Below are 15638 nucleotides of genomic sequence, written 5' to 3'. Positions count from 1 at the left end.
GCCTGGAGCTCTGGATGAGCATTTAGTATTTAAAATGCCAATTCATATTTTAAATAGCTCTAGAAGGAATATACATATAATGAAATATTGTTTACAATTCATTTGAATTTAAGTCATGCAGTAAATAATTGCTTATTTTATCATTGTCCATGAAATGAAATATTTATATTTTAAATACCCTGTAATATTTTCACTTTTAAATATATGTAACCAAACATTGACAATTTTTTTATTCTGTAATATCTTATAATTTTAATGTTCACACCAAGAAGTGGTTTGTCATTACTTAAATATTTATGATGAACTATGCACTTATAAGAAAAAAGAGAATAAAATGTTGTTTATGCTCTTGAATATTATGAAAATTACATAGATGGAGAAAATATAACAATAGGAATAGCTGAAAATGAGTCAAATCTATTAAAATTTAGTACCAGAGTATCTTACAATTTTTTTCTATTTAATAACCATGTTATAATAAAGAAGGGATGCCTGGAAGCATATTAGGATATATGTCAGACAAAAAATTCTGAGGATTTAGTATTATAATCTCTATTAAATTACTAGAGCATATTAAACTAAAACACCTTTCTACTTCATTATTACGAGTTTTTCTTTATTTTCCAAATATTCCTGTTATCAATAGCTACTTTTGGAAATATTTGGACAGAAATAATCTCTTTATTCAAAATAAATTTTCTCTGTTATGTAATGAATACATTGTAGAATTTCCAATGTGTGTGGAGAAAATCGCCTGAGACGCAGAGCTAAGTGGGCTTATTCCTATCCTGTTTTAGAAGCTTTGTCTACATTTCTCACTCTTTACTTGGTCTTCATCAGAATTGTGCTTTATGTCTCTTAGGTTACCAGCTAATCTAGGATTTTAGTGTCGAGCACTTTAAGACTCTCCTAGACTTTTCCCTGGAATGAAGCCACTCTCGAAGGTCACCTGAAATAAGACTAAACATCACGTCCACATAAAGAAGACATAGGAAAGCCCCGGTGCACAAGGAGACTGAAGGGGGGAACTGGGCAGCTAGGACGTAGATGGTGAGTGCCGACCCATTTAAGTCATTATTTTTTTAAGATCATATTATTGGGGCCTCTTACAACTCCTGTTACAATCTATACAATCTTGTTACATACATCAATTTTAGCAGACATATTTGTACACATATTGCTATCATTATTTACTGGACATTTACTTTTTATTGAGCCCTTGGGAACAGCTCTTTTCTTCGTTCCCCACCCTGACTCTTCTGATTCCTTGAGAGATTGTAGATTGTTATTATTTTCTATCTCACACTGACTGCTGTCTCCCTTCTCTTCTGGTTTCTGCTGTTCTTCCCCCTGGAGGGGAGTGTGTGGTTATGTTCCAGTTACTGAGATTGGTACCCTCTCCCTCCCTTCCTCTTCCCTGCATCCCTCTACCCTTTTGGTATCTCTATTCCCACTCCTGTGCCTGGGTTCCCTGTGTGTGAGCTTTATCTCCTGTCTATACCTATGTACATGTTCTGGTCCAGTCCAGAGTGGGAAGCAGCACTGGGGTCATGATAGTGGGGGTAGGGGGAAGCGGGGTATGAGGTAACTTCAAGAAAACAGAGGTATATTGTGTGATCCATCAGTGCTCTACTGCACCTTGATTGACTTGTCCCCTCCCTATGACTCCTCTGTGGGGGGATGTTCCATTGTCTACACATGGGCTTTGACTCTCTGTCCTGACCTCCCTCTATCTCAGCAAAACATTTTTGCTTAGTTGTTTGTTATGAATCTTCTGATGCCTGTGACCCGGTCCTGATGACACCTCAGGATCACACAGGCTGGTGTGCTTCCTCCATGTGGGCTTGTTGCTTCACTATGGATGGCTGTTTGTTTAACTTCAAGCCTTTAAGACCCCAGATGCTATATCCTTTAATAGCTGGGCACCATCTGCTTTCTTCACCACATTTACTTTTGTACCCATTTTGTCTTCAGTGACTGTGTCAGGTGGGGATGGTGGGTGAGTATCACGTAATGCCAGTTTGTTAGAGCAAAGTGTTAGAACAAAGTATTGAGGGAGGGTATGAGCTGAGGCCCACGGCCCACCAGAAGCTTCAGTGTATTGCCTTATAAATATATGTACCTAGGCCAATACCTCTATTTTAATGGATTAATATATTTGCATAAGTACACACTTCTGTTAATACCTCTATCTATAGCTTTGCTTCCTAGAGCCTTCCTCAGTTTGCTACGCTTCCTCCTGTCCCACTATCTTATTCCCCTTCTTCTACCTCTTAGTACATCTCTACAACCTCCTAGTTGTTGGTTTTAATTCCCTAGTTGTTCCCTTGTCTGTGGCGTTCTTTGCTCACCGCACCCTTATTCCTCCCCACCCCCGTCACCTCTCACCTTCTCCCCCAAGACCCTCCAGGGCTATTGGCCCTGTTGCTTTCTCCATGAGCTTGTTTCCCACATCTGTCTTACATAAGTAGGCAAACCAGCAACGTCCTATGCCAAACAATAAGAAAACAAAGGATTGAAAAAGAAAGAAAAAACAAAACAAAAGCATACATATTTCCAGGTCTGCCCTCTGGCATTTATGATGCGGGGCACAGGTATAGTTCACCTGGGTCAGGGCTGGAATAGGCTGTGGGGAACCAGCGTTGGAGGTGGGCCTACGTTTCGGTTTCTCAGAAAGGGCCTAAGGTTCAGTTTCAGGTTCCTGGAACAGACGTAAACCACTGCCTGATGTAGCCTGACCCAAGCTGACCAGGAGGACACACGCGACCCTACTGGCCAGTCACTGCTGGACAAGACTGGCACCAGAAATATTCTCCAATAAATTTAAAGAATAATAACCCTGGACAGCCCCTTGCACCCTAACCCTATAAAAGCCTGGAGAACAAAGAACTCAGGGCTGATTCCCTTTGGACGCTGGGTCCCCACGGTGCTGGGCAGTGGAGGGAGGGAAGCCCTAGCTCAAGCTAGAAAAATAAGCTGCTTTTGCCGTTTTTGCATCTCAACTGGTCGTAATTCTTCTGTGCTCACAAAGTGAGCTCGCATTCCATTCCCCAATCTAACAATGAAATCTTGCCCCCTGGTCCTGGGTGCGTTCTGGGGACTCTCCCTCCTAGCCCGAAGTCTATTTTGGGAGTTCTTTTGGGTCTTTGTGGATTGAATTTGCTCCAATTGTGAATCTGTTATGCTCACTTCTTAGTTTGTCCCGCTGTGGGGGATTAAGGCCACACTATCTCCCCGCCATGCCATGTGTCCCCATTATTGTCCTCTGTCGCAGTATGCTCCAGTTAGGGGACAGCATGTCTTGACTTGTTGGTGGTCCTACAGACCTCTCTGTGCATTAGCAGCTCCGTGCAGGGACATCATCCTCTGGGCTTGGTGTGCCAATATGGAGTCTAGACCAACTGTCCCTTTCTCTTTTCCCTTCTTGCTTTGCTTCTGTATGGGCGTGGTAAGTCGGTTCCTTTCCCCTGCATGAAGGTTTAGTGTTGTTCTTGGTGGCACATGTTTCTAGGGCAGGGTCACATTGGCTCTGGTTGACACCTTCCCTTTAGTCCAATCTTTTCATGCAATCCTCAATGTGGTTTTGTTGCCCTCCTGGTTCGGTGTTTCATGGTGGGGTCTGCATGCACATTCCAAATACTGTGGAGACATAACCAATACTGTCCCCTGGGTAGGTTAGTGCCCTGCTCTGCCATCCTTCACACGTTTCCCCTTCTTTATGTAGGATTCACATGTACCTCCTTATTAATGAAAGCATGTCTCAGAAAGCATTGTGAATGAATTATTAATGATAATCTAATTTGCTGTTGTAAACAGAATGAAATATTAAAAAATTGAAGCTAATCTTTTACCTGTAGTGGTTACCAGTTCCAAAATCCCCAACATGTTTATTGTATAGTATATATTTTCATAGTAGTATTTCACTGTATTTTTTACTGTTTTTAAGTGTAAAAAAGAATTTTATATCAATAAGTAATTGTGCATCAATAAAACATCCCAGGCCAGTCCAGATCAAGTCCATAAATCCTTTATTTGTCCATGAATTCCTCTTCAGACTCACGGAACACATGCACTGATGCCAAATGCTGGAAGATCACTGGCTGGTGGCTGGAAATCCTGTCTGTCCAATGGCAGTGAATACATCTCCAGGGCTCTGCTTGCCATCAGTATGACTCCATGTGACTTGTCAACTGGAACACCAAGGCAGCGAGAGTATGGCCCTCCTCTAAAGAGAAAGAGAAGTTCCCAGAATCCTCCTGGTGGGTGTGACCTTGTGACCTGATTGACAGGATAGACCCCAACCCTTCACTCTTATTATCCTCAAATTGACATGAGATGATATAATTACCATGATGGCTGACCAGCCCAGCGCCTTGCTTAGTTGGGAGTCTGCTGGGAACCCAGGGACCCTGGAAGTGTTCTGGGAGCACCCCAGGCTCCGTGGGACACCTGCTTCTCCAAACAGAGTGCCCTCTAACTGGAAGGGGCGATATCATCCAGGTTATCTGCTCCAATGTGTCTCTTAGGCCCCCAGACTCCTGGCTGTGACAAGCTGTCACCCAGTAGAAGCTCACATCTGGTTTAGAAGCTCCTGTCTGCTTGGTTTTCCTCTTACTTTTATTGGGGGCTCTTACATTTCTTAGCACAAACCATACATTCCTCCAGTGTCTCAAGCACATTTTCACATATGTCACCATCATCATTTTCAAAGCATGCTCTTTCTACTTGAGGCCCTTATATCAGCTCCCTATTTATTTCCCCTCCCTCCTCCAACTGCCCTCCCTCATGAATCCTTGATAAGACATAGAATATTATTTCCATATCTTACACTGTCCTCCATGGCCCCTCACCAACTTTTCTATTATTTGTCCCCCTGGGAGGGGGTTCTATTGATGATTCCTGTGATCTATTCCCTCTTCCTCCCCCACCATCCCCTAATCCTCCTGGTATCTCTACTCTCCTTGTTGGTCCTGAGGGGTTTAGCTACCCTGGATTTCCTGTGTTAAGGGATCTTATCTGTAGCAGTGTGCATGTTCTGGAGTAATCTGATTTGTAAGGTAGAATTGAGGTCATGATAGTGAGGGGAAGGAAGCACCAAAGAGCTAGAGGAAAGTTGTGTTTTTCATTGGTGCTATATTGCACCCTGACTGGCTCGTCTCTTCCCTGTGACTCCGCTGTGAGGGAATGTCCAATTGTCTAAAGATGGGCATTGGGTCTCCACTTCATGCTTCCCCTACTCCCATTCACATTAGGTATGATTCATTCTCGGTCTTGGTATTTCATTTTTAAGTAGCTAAGTTTTTCAATAAAAATAAAACTAAAGGCAACATTTTTTGTATACACTGTAGAATACATTCATCCACTTTGAATCTAGCGTAAGTAAAAGTCTGCTGTGTCGTTTCTCCGAAGAGTGGCTTGACGGGCAGCTTAACTCTCCCTAAAAGTTTCTGAACATCGTGTTAAAATTGGAATGAAAAGACACTCACTCCTGCAGTTAGTCTGTAGGAATTAAATAATTAATGTTTTAAAATTTTAGAAAAATGCTGCAGAGTAAGCACATCTTTAAAATAAATTGTCTTTATTTATATGACTCAGTTTCCTACTTTAATGCTTCCCCAATTGGCAATTCAAGCCCCTTTGCAAGAGCAAGACCTGTCAATCTGTTTTAGTAGAGATCTTCAGTATTGTAAACCCTCTGAGCCAGTCTTATTCTTCCCAGTAAAGTACCCTTGAAGCTAATCAACTTCACAGCAAGGGCTTTGGAGATGTCATCTGTGTTAGTCTGGGTAAACTAGGGACACAAACCCACAGACACTCGTATGTATAAGAGGGAATTTTATATAGAGGGTAAATGTACATTCAGAAAGCATCCCAACCCAACGCTGCCCAAGCCCATAGGTCCAACATTATCCCATAAGTCAGACACCAATCTACAACGTCCTCCTCAATCTCACAAAACACACACAATGATGCCGACAGCAGGAGGAAAGCCAGATCAGTTAATGTGTCAGCATCTCAGTGCTGGCAGAGGTCTCCACATGGCTGCTCCAGCAACCAGGGCTGCATCAGGTTAGGTCCATCTGGTTTCTCCTCAGGGATGTCTTGCAGGAGTGAGCCTTGCCAGCTGAAGCAGCTAACTGGCTAAGGGAGTTATACCCTAGTCCGAACATCAGAAAGCAAGAGACCCGAGAACTAGAAAGGGAGGCTCACCAAGCCATTTATCTGTCGCCCTTCAATCAGCCAGGTTGGCACAATAAACCTTAACTATCTCATCATGCTAACTACACATTCTGTGAAAATGAAGATCCGGCATCAGGAAAACATTCTGCGGAGCTACATCATTGTGATGTGTATGAAGTATTTCCAATCACAAAACTCTTTTGAATTATCCTTTCAGAGGATTATGGCAATATTTATTTAATGATATGCCCTGTGAGCTTCTGAAGTATGTTTCCTCTGTCTTATTTGTTCAAATTTTATATAGAAATTAATTATATTGTACATCCATGGGAGACTTCTACATTGAGTTGATCATCCCAAAATCTTGGCTACACAAAGAACACAACTTCAGGAGGAAGACTTATTAACAACCCATATTTTGCAGGGGACACAATCTTGGTTGCTAAAAGCAGAGAGGACTAACAATCCTTACAGATAAAGAACAAGACTACAGTCTTAATATTTCTTTAAACCAACATAAAAACAGACAGAAGTCCTTATAACTTAGTCAATAACAACAGAACTATACACAGAAAAACAAAGAATGCAGTTGTTAAAGTTTTTACTCTTCTCGGTGTGTTAAACTGGATTGATTAAACAAAACCAGTGACACTCACATATGTGTGAGAAAGCACTTTCTATTAAGAAGCACAGCTATATCAAGAAAGCATCTCAACCCTGTGCAACTCAAGTCTGAGAGTCGTATACTAGTCCATACGCCCCTTTGCACACTCACACAGCCACATGCTATGATGCCCTACAGGAAGACACAGAGCAGTGGGTCCAAGATCCGATGTATCCACGGTCAGTGGAAAGAGGGCCGCGCTGAAGCAGCTTTCAGGGTCAGTGGCTGAGATGAGAGGGGTGGGGGGGTGGGGAAGGTTCCTAGGTGCTCTTACGAAAAAGCCCCACCCCTGAGGAGGCACCAGCAGGCTGTGATATGATGGATACGTTGGCTATTACCCAACCTGTGAAAAGAATTATGGCAAGAAAGACACAGAACTGACAGTGTTTCAATCTCCGTCTATATGACGACAGTGCACCTGAGCCAAATCGAGGCCACCTAGTAAAGACTACTTCAGAAGTAAGTTTCCAGGATTTTCATCTCAGACTTTTTCACCTCTGGAGAGACTGTTTTAGTTAGGAGATGAGCATTTTAATTATTTGCCACCAACCAAGGAATTTAAATGTGTTTGTTTTCAGTATATTCACAAGCATACACAAAATTAAAAAAAAATACATGATGTATGCTTAATCGTGGAAGGGGGAAAGTTACATTGCATGTAGAATATCTGCATTGGAAAACTATTTTTGAAGCCATTTGGGGAAAATAAGTTCTATGTGCAACTGCTAAAATAAATAATGGAACTCTGGTGTTCTGAGAGATTATTATAGCTCTCAAAGAGGAAGTCACATTTTTACTTCATTGAGTTTGTTATATTTTAAATGATATATTCTTTTCGTCCTTATAGCTTAGGAGAGAAATTCATGGTTGAAAACAGCACCATTTAAAGACCATTAGGAAGCATATTTTCCAGAATAGTGGAAGAAGCATTAAAGCATCCTATTCGCGTTTTCAATGATGAGTCACAAATAAATCCGCTTTACACCAGGAAGTCAGCACGGCTCAATAAACTAATCAATGAACTAAGTCTGGAGCATATGGTATGCACATTCTACTCTCCCCAAGATATTTCAGTCTCATCAAAGTAGTCCAAACCCGAAGCTTGTCCAATTTTTTATGCAACAGTAGAATCCATACCAGAAAATGTTTTCAAAAATCCTCTGAAATAATTTATAATATGTTCACATGCAGCCTTGGATGTCCACTTTCCTTACAACTCATCTAACCAATCAAAATATACTGGACACCAACTGAGAAGCCCTGCTTTATAATGGGCTCTTTTTGATTATGTATTTATTAGGAAAGGGTAGGGGGACAATGAAAATAATGGATTATGACACATGTGGATTGATGCCAATACATTCTTCTTATACCAGGTGTTCAGCATCATACAATATAAGTAACAAGTTTTGTGAGAAGCATATTCACCCATGCCCATCATTAATGATTTTCTGTAGGCAACTTAGGCTCACAAGTGCCTTACATACTTTGCTTTCCCCCCTCTTATATTTTGAATAAGCCTGTGAAATCTGAAACAGATATTTGTTGTTTAATCTATATCAAAGAAAAGAAATTCTGGAATACAGTCTAAGGAGCATATGAAACTTCTGCAATGATAATGATCTATATTCCTTTCATACTTCATTTTGCACCTCCTAGTCTTTCTCATGAATTTCAGAGAAGGAGAAAAGCTAGATGCTGATATGCCTTACACGCACTGCATACTGTATTTCAAAAGTTGCAGGGACAAGCAGCTCAGAAAGTCCCATGAAAACACTGTTTTTATATATCATTGATAAGAATCAGTTCAAATAACTACCTCTAAATTATTAGAAATATAAGGAAGGGAAAATATATTCTCTTCCTTAGCATTTATATTTGAGTAGAGGTGATGAAATTTAGTGGATGAGATATATGTATGCATAAATATGATATCATATACATATGTAGATATATACATCATATGTCACTTCCTAGTGTTCACTGTACACCATATATTATAGTCAATTTCTTTGTTGTCAACATCATATTATAGTTGAAAACTGTGACTTAGAGAAGGTATATGTATCTATACACACATATATGACATATGTTATGTAGTATATCAGTGTATCATGTATATGCTACTATGTAAGGATGGTATAGGGCCGCACAGTATTTCATTCTGTTATGCAAGGGTAAGGATGAGTAGAAGCTGACTCAAAGGCAATTAACAACAACAACCACATATATATGATAAATGATCTATAAAACATATAGGTCACATATACACCTATGGTATATGTTTCATATCATATATATGATGATTGTTGTATCAGCCCCTAACTTTTTATACCTGTACTCAAATATAAATGCTAAAGAAGAAAATATGGTATGTATATTTATATATATTTTATATTCTTAAATATTTACATACTTAAACATATGTATCTAAATATATGATTATAAATAAATAAATATATATACATATATATATATATCAGTCACTTCAAAGTGCTCCCTGTATATCCTATGTGATAGTCAATTTTATTGTTGTCAACCTAGTATTATATTTGGTTTGAGAGGTTACGTTTTCCAATGGCATATGGCAATGATAGTGGAAGTGTTTCTGAATTCGGTCACACTAACAACTGCTATATAGTTTTGTATGACATTGCTTTCCTGGATTCAAAAGTCTTTATTTCAAGAATACTTTCTTACATAAGCCTTTGGTTCATAGAGATTTCAGGTGGAAATATTGACGATTTCAACACAATGTGTCCCAAATTATATTTATTAAATCTTCCAGGGGGTATATTAGCAATTATATATGAGATGTGTATATGTACATATATAGTAAAATTGTATATATGGTAAAATATGTATACATAATGGTATAATTGGAGTAATTTTACCATGAGTGGATATAGCAGGGAGAAGGGCAGGATTTTATTCCAAATCTTGATAATGTCAAATCTGTTTAATTGATTTTGTTGTTGTTTTTTAACTGCACAGGTACTTTCTAATACTAGTGTTTACTTTGATGTCACAATTATTTACCCAGACTTCAGTGAATGTAGAAGTAATGAGAAGTTTTGTAAAGCACATTTGCACATTTGTTGCCATCATCATTCTCAAACATTTGCTTTCTGCTTGAGCCCTTGGTATAAGCGCCTCATTTTTCCCCTCCCTCCCTGGTCCCACTCCCTCATGAACCCTTGATAATTTGAAAATTATTATTATTTTGTCATATCTTATCCACTCCCTTCACCCACTGTTCTGTTGTCCATCCACCGGAGAGGAGGTTATATGTAGATCCTTGTAATTGGTTTCCCCTTTCCACCCCACCTTCCCTCCACCCGCTGGTATCGCCACTGTCACCACTCCTGAAGGAGTCATCTGTCCTGGATTCCCTGTGTTTCCAGTTCCTATCTGTACTAGTGTACATTCTCTGGCATAGCCAGATTTGTAAGGTAGAATTGGAATCATAATTGTGTGTATGGGGTGGGGGAGGAAGTATTTTAGAACTAGGGGAAAGTTGTATGTTTCATTCTTGCTACACTGCACCCGACTGCTCATCTCCTCCCCACAACCCTTCTGTAAGGGGGTGTCCAATTGGCTACACATGGGTCTTGGGTTCCCACTCTGCACTCCCCCTCATTCACAATGATATGATTTTTTGTTCTTTGGTGCCTGATCCCTGATCCCTTTGATATCTCTTAATCACACAGGCTGGTGCGCTTCTTCCATGTGGGCTTTGTTGCTTCTGAGCTAGATGGCCGCTTACTTACCTTCAAACCTTTAAGAAGGACCAGGTATTTGAAGGAAGTTGGGAAAGACCTCCAAGATGAATTTGAAGCTGAGACGTCAGGTCAGAAGTGTATGGTGACTGTTTTGTTTTGTTTTTTATCTCAAAATGTACTCTTGCTAGATTTTCTCAGAGAACGTGTTACTATGAAGAAAATTGAGACCTGCTCCATGAAGGAGGAAGTTGTGCCTAAATTAGTGTCCAGGTCACGATGTGTGTCATGGTTTCATCGCTGTTTTTTAGGGATGTGTGATTTTCCATGGTGTCTATATGCAAGTGTGTTTTGGTTTGATTTTTTTTTTTATTCATCTTCTATGGAAGAGAATTTAGGCTGTTTCCAACTTCTTGCTATTGTGAACTGTGTTGCAATGACCATCGGGGAGTACATGTCTGTTCAGGATATGTTTCTTATTTCTTTAGAGTATGTTCCCAGCAACGGTATTGCTGGATCATATGGTATTTCTATTGCCATGTGTCTTAAGAATTGCAATGCCGCTTTCCACAGTGGTTGTACATATTTACAAGTGCACCAGCAGTGAAAAAGAGTTCCAGTTGCTCCACCCTCTTTCCAGCATTTGTTGTTCGGTCATGGGCTATGCTGGGTGAAGGTAGTCAATCACAAAAGGACAAATACTCCATGAGTCCACTGTGGTAAGAACAAGCAACAGGGTGAGCTGTCAGGGCATCCGAGTTGCTGGCCAGGGTGGCCAGACAGCCTGACTGGTGCCCAAGAACTATGCACCATCCTCTCTAGGTGTGTATCTTGAAGATCACTTGGCAGATGGCTCTTCACATAATCTGGGACCAAATCCTTAAGGGAAGGGGAAGGCCTGTAGTCTACTGAATTGTTTCCCTAAAGTTATGATGAGACTCCTCCAACAGGTAGACCTTCTTATCTGAGAGATGAAGGATACTGATGGGAAAGTCAACTTAGGAGAGGGGAAATGGAGCAGACTCATCTAGAGAGGACACAAGTGCATGACTATTCTTAGGAAAAGTGGGAGGACCGACCTCCAGGTTGGGGGAACGATACTTTTGGGGACCCTAGGGGGTAGTGTTCCTGGTGGTATGCACTGAAAGGGCCACATTGACCTGAGATTCTGGGGTATTATATCCTTGATCTTTGGGCACATGGCATGCTCCAGAGCGTGCATCAGTAAGATCCCATGTGGGAACTCTGATGGGTGAACTAACCTCTGCCACAGACACACTTGTAACCTGAGGACATCAGACTGAAAGCACATGATGTTTCAGGAAGCAGAAGACTGTAGGAAGATTCAGCTGTAGCCAGATTGTTGAACTGTCATAGGCAGACAAGCATGTACTTAATATATCAATGCCATATATGCTGTATTAAGATACATTATTTGGGCAAACCTGTGACTGACATTCTCGGGAATATTATTATCTATTTTCCCTGACAACCAATTCCTATTGTTTGTGCAAATAACACCCAGCCATGAAAGGATTGATTCTGTACAAGTGAATAATTAGGTATTAAGTTCTGGAGTTAGCCTACATTGGTCCAATATCTCTCTCTTTAAAGTGCTCTAAAAAGTTTGTACCATTAGCTAATCAATGACAATTTTGGGGGGAAGGGAAGGTTGCTTTTATTATTTCTTTAAAAAATAACTTTATTGGGGGCTCATACAACTCTTATCACAATCCATACATACAGCAATTGTATAAAGCACATTTTTTACATTAGTTCCCCTTATCATTCTCAAAATATTTGTTCTCCACGTAAGCCCCTGGCATCAGCTCCTCATTCCCTCCTCCCTCCCTACTCCCCCTCCCTCATGAACCCTCGATGATCCATAAATTATTATTTTGTCATATCTTACACTGTCTGACGCCTCCCTTCACCCACTTCCCATGGAGGAGGTTATATGTAGATCTTTGTAATTGGTTCCCCCTTTCCACCCTACCCTCCCTTCACCCTCCTGGCATCACCACTCTCACCACTGGCCCTGAAGGGATTATCTGTCCTGGATTACCTATGCTTCCAGTTCCTATCTGTACCAGTGTACATCCTCTGGTCTAGCAAAATTTGTAAGGTAGAACTGGGATCATGATAGTTGGTGGGGAGGGAGCATTTAGAAACTAGAGGGAAAGTTGTATGTTTCATTGTTGCTTCACTGCACCCTATCTGGCTTGTCTCCTCTCTGCGACCCTTCCATAAGAGGATGTCCAGTTGCCTACAGATGGGCTTTGGCACCCCACTCCACACTCCCTTTCATTGACAATTTTAATGGAAGATCTTTACGCCCCAGAGAGATGATCGGTAAGAATCTCTCCATAAATTAATGAGGAGGTTTTGAATAGGAGTTAAAGACAAATAAATGATAATTTACTTTTTAAGAAAACAGATCCAGGAATGGACTTTGGAGTCGCAGTAAAAACAATTAGTTTTCACTTAACAGTCCTACTTGATACTCACCCTCAGGAAGGGAACATAGACTATATGGGTGCTGTACCAAAGTGTGCCCAGCTGTCAGATCACAAGCAGCCATCTAATTGAGATGTCAACTAAGTCCATATGGAAAAAGCACATCAATATCAGTGAACAAGGAATTATAAATCATATAATCTGAAGCCGAAGGAGAGAATAGTGTCAGCAACGGAACGGTGAGATTCTGGTTTGCAGAAGGCTATGGATGAAAGTGTGTTCATACATTCTTCTGCTTATTTTCCCTTCCAAATCTTTCTTGGAATTGTGCTGTGTGCAATTTACTAACACGCACCCTTTCACTCTGTTTCCCACTTCAGAGTTGTCAGAAGGGGAGGTAGGGGAAGGCTGGAGCAGAAGATCGGAAGATGGAGAGGAAGTCACTTCAATAGGGTATTTAATCAGAGGTTCCTGCGTGGGGTTGCTGCAGATCTCTTTCTCATGTAATTGAAGTTCACAGCTCCTGGGAGTGTCTTAGAATCACAGCAGTGTCTCCTGCCATAGCTCCTTGTGCTTCCGTTTTCAAGGGCCCACTACCCTAACCTCACCTTTCCACAGACCCTTTTCTGCTCGTTTTTCCTAACACACTGGAAGACCCCTTGCCCATCCCTTTGTAAGCTCCCCTTTATTAAAATCCCCTCAAATTACACATTGTGAACAACCCACCTTTCATTGTCTTTTAGAAAAGATTGGCAAGAACATAAAAAAGTTTTGCTTGAAAGCAATTTTAAAACAATTGAGTACTCACCCTTTACAAAGGCAAAATCAGGGGAAATAAATGGGCCAAGTGTTTTTCTTTTATCTCTGATTTATCTAGTGGGGCTTACGTTATAACCATAGAACTCATAAGCAATAGTCTTGATTTTGATACACGTAATATTCTGTAAGTCACACAACGTCTCTGGACGATTGTTTTCTAGCTCACTGAATGGAGGGTTAGGCATGGGTCCCTCACCTCTCATAGATTTTGCTATAAATCAGCTGAGATTATTTATTGTAAAGTGCTTGCAAGGTAAAACAATATCCTAACATTAGTTATTAAATGTTACCAATATGAAAACAAGGTTTTTAATGTTTTTATTATAATTAAAAAACCAATCCACTGCCATCAAATTGACTTACAGCAACCCTATAGGAATAGGGTGGAGTGGCCCTTAGGATGGCCAAGGCTGTCACTCTTCACAGAAGCAAACTGCCCCATCTTTCTCCCACACAACAGTTGGTAGGTTTAAACTATCTTGGTTAGCAGCCAAACCACTGAGTCATGAGGGCTCTTATTTTACAATAATACAAAACAAATCTCATTGCCATCAAATTGATTGTGACTCACAGGGACTCTAAGAGATGTGGTAGCTGCCCCCTGTGGGTTTCTGAGGCTGTAAATCTTTACAGAAATAGAAAGCATCATCTTTCTCATAAACAGCAGCTGGTCATTTTAAAGTTTGAACTTTTGGTTAGCAGCCTAAATATACCCGTTTTTTTTAATGGAAGCCATAAAAAAATTTGAAATTTTATCACAATGAGGTGAATAAAATAAGTAAATAATGATAAATTGAAATATTAATATGGATTTAAAATAATTTTGTTAGTGTACTTGATTTTGATTACTACTTTTCTCCAGTGTTATCTGAAAGTTTTCTTTTTTCAGTGTGTGAAAATGTTTTTAAAAACTGCTCCTTGTGACTAGTTTAGATGAACATTTTAATAATTGAATGCACATCCTGAAATGCATATGGGAAAACACATGAGTGATGTGCAAAGTGAATTAAATATTTATTCAAATGAAACTGTTGAGAAAGAACTGCTTACATTTTAGTAATGTGAAAAACGTTGTTAACAGTAAAATTTTATATTGACAAACTGTGTGAATGAGGAAAGAGGAAACAAACTTTATTATGCCTTATGTGGGAAAATCAGTAAAATTACTTTAGTGTTTGCATTTATCACTTTCTTTTTACTTTTAAGTATCTTGTGTCAATTTGCTGGTAACAAATTTTCTCTGTAGTTTAACTTCTCTTATCTACATCAAATAACATTGGAATAATTATGAAGCATATATTTTTGTTAATAAAATGTTTTTCTCATATCATTTACCATTTAACCTTTTTAAGATGTCATATCTTTGATTGATGTCCTTCAGAGAGGATTTGGGGTGTGAGAGCACAAAGCTCTAAAATAATGAAGGTGCATGAAAACTATAAGACACACTTGCAAAAGAATGCAATCCTTTATATTGTAACATGTTATCGGGTTTATTTTGCATTTAGAAACATAAAATTACAAAGTACCACGAAAAATTGAGATAGTCCCCAAATGATGAGTCAGAACCAGACCAACAGAAGTCATTATTCACAAGCTATAAAACTTTATTCTACAAAGTGACTGCAGACACTTCATGGATGCAAACCATTGTTATTACAGTGATTCAAAGAGAGTCAAAGTATTCCCATTTAGGTACACTTCATCTTAGAAGTCAGTTAATTAGCAGCCTTTTCTGCCTAGCTGAATTTTAGTTATTGGCAAGTCTTTTCTATTCATAGACTGAAAGGATAGATTTA

Source organism: Tenrec ecaudatus, chromosome 3 (assembly GCF_050624435.1).
Source record: "Tenrec ecaudatus isolate mTenEca1 chromosome 3, mTenEca1.hap1, whole genome shotgun sequence".
Taxonomy (NCBI): domain Eukaryota; kingdom Metazoa; phylum Chordata; class Mammalia; order Afrosoricida; family Tenrecidae; genus Tenrec; species Tenrec ecaudatus.
Note: the sequence above shows the minus strand (reverse complement) of the source record.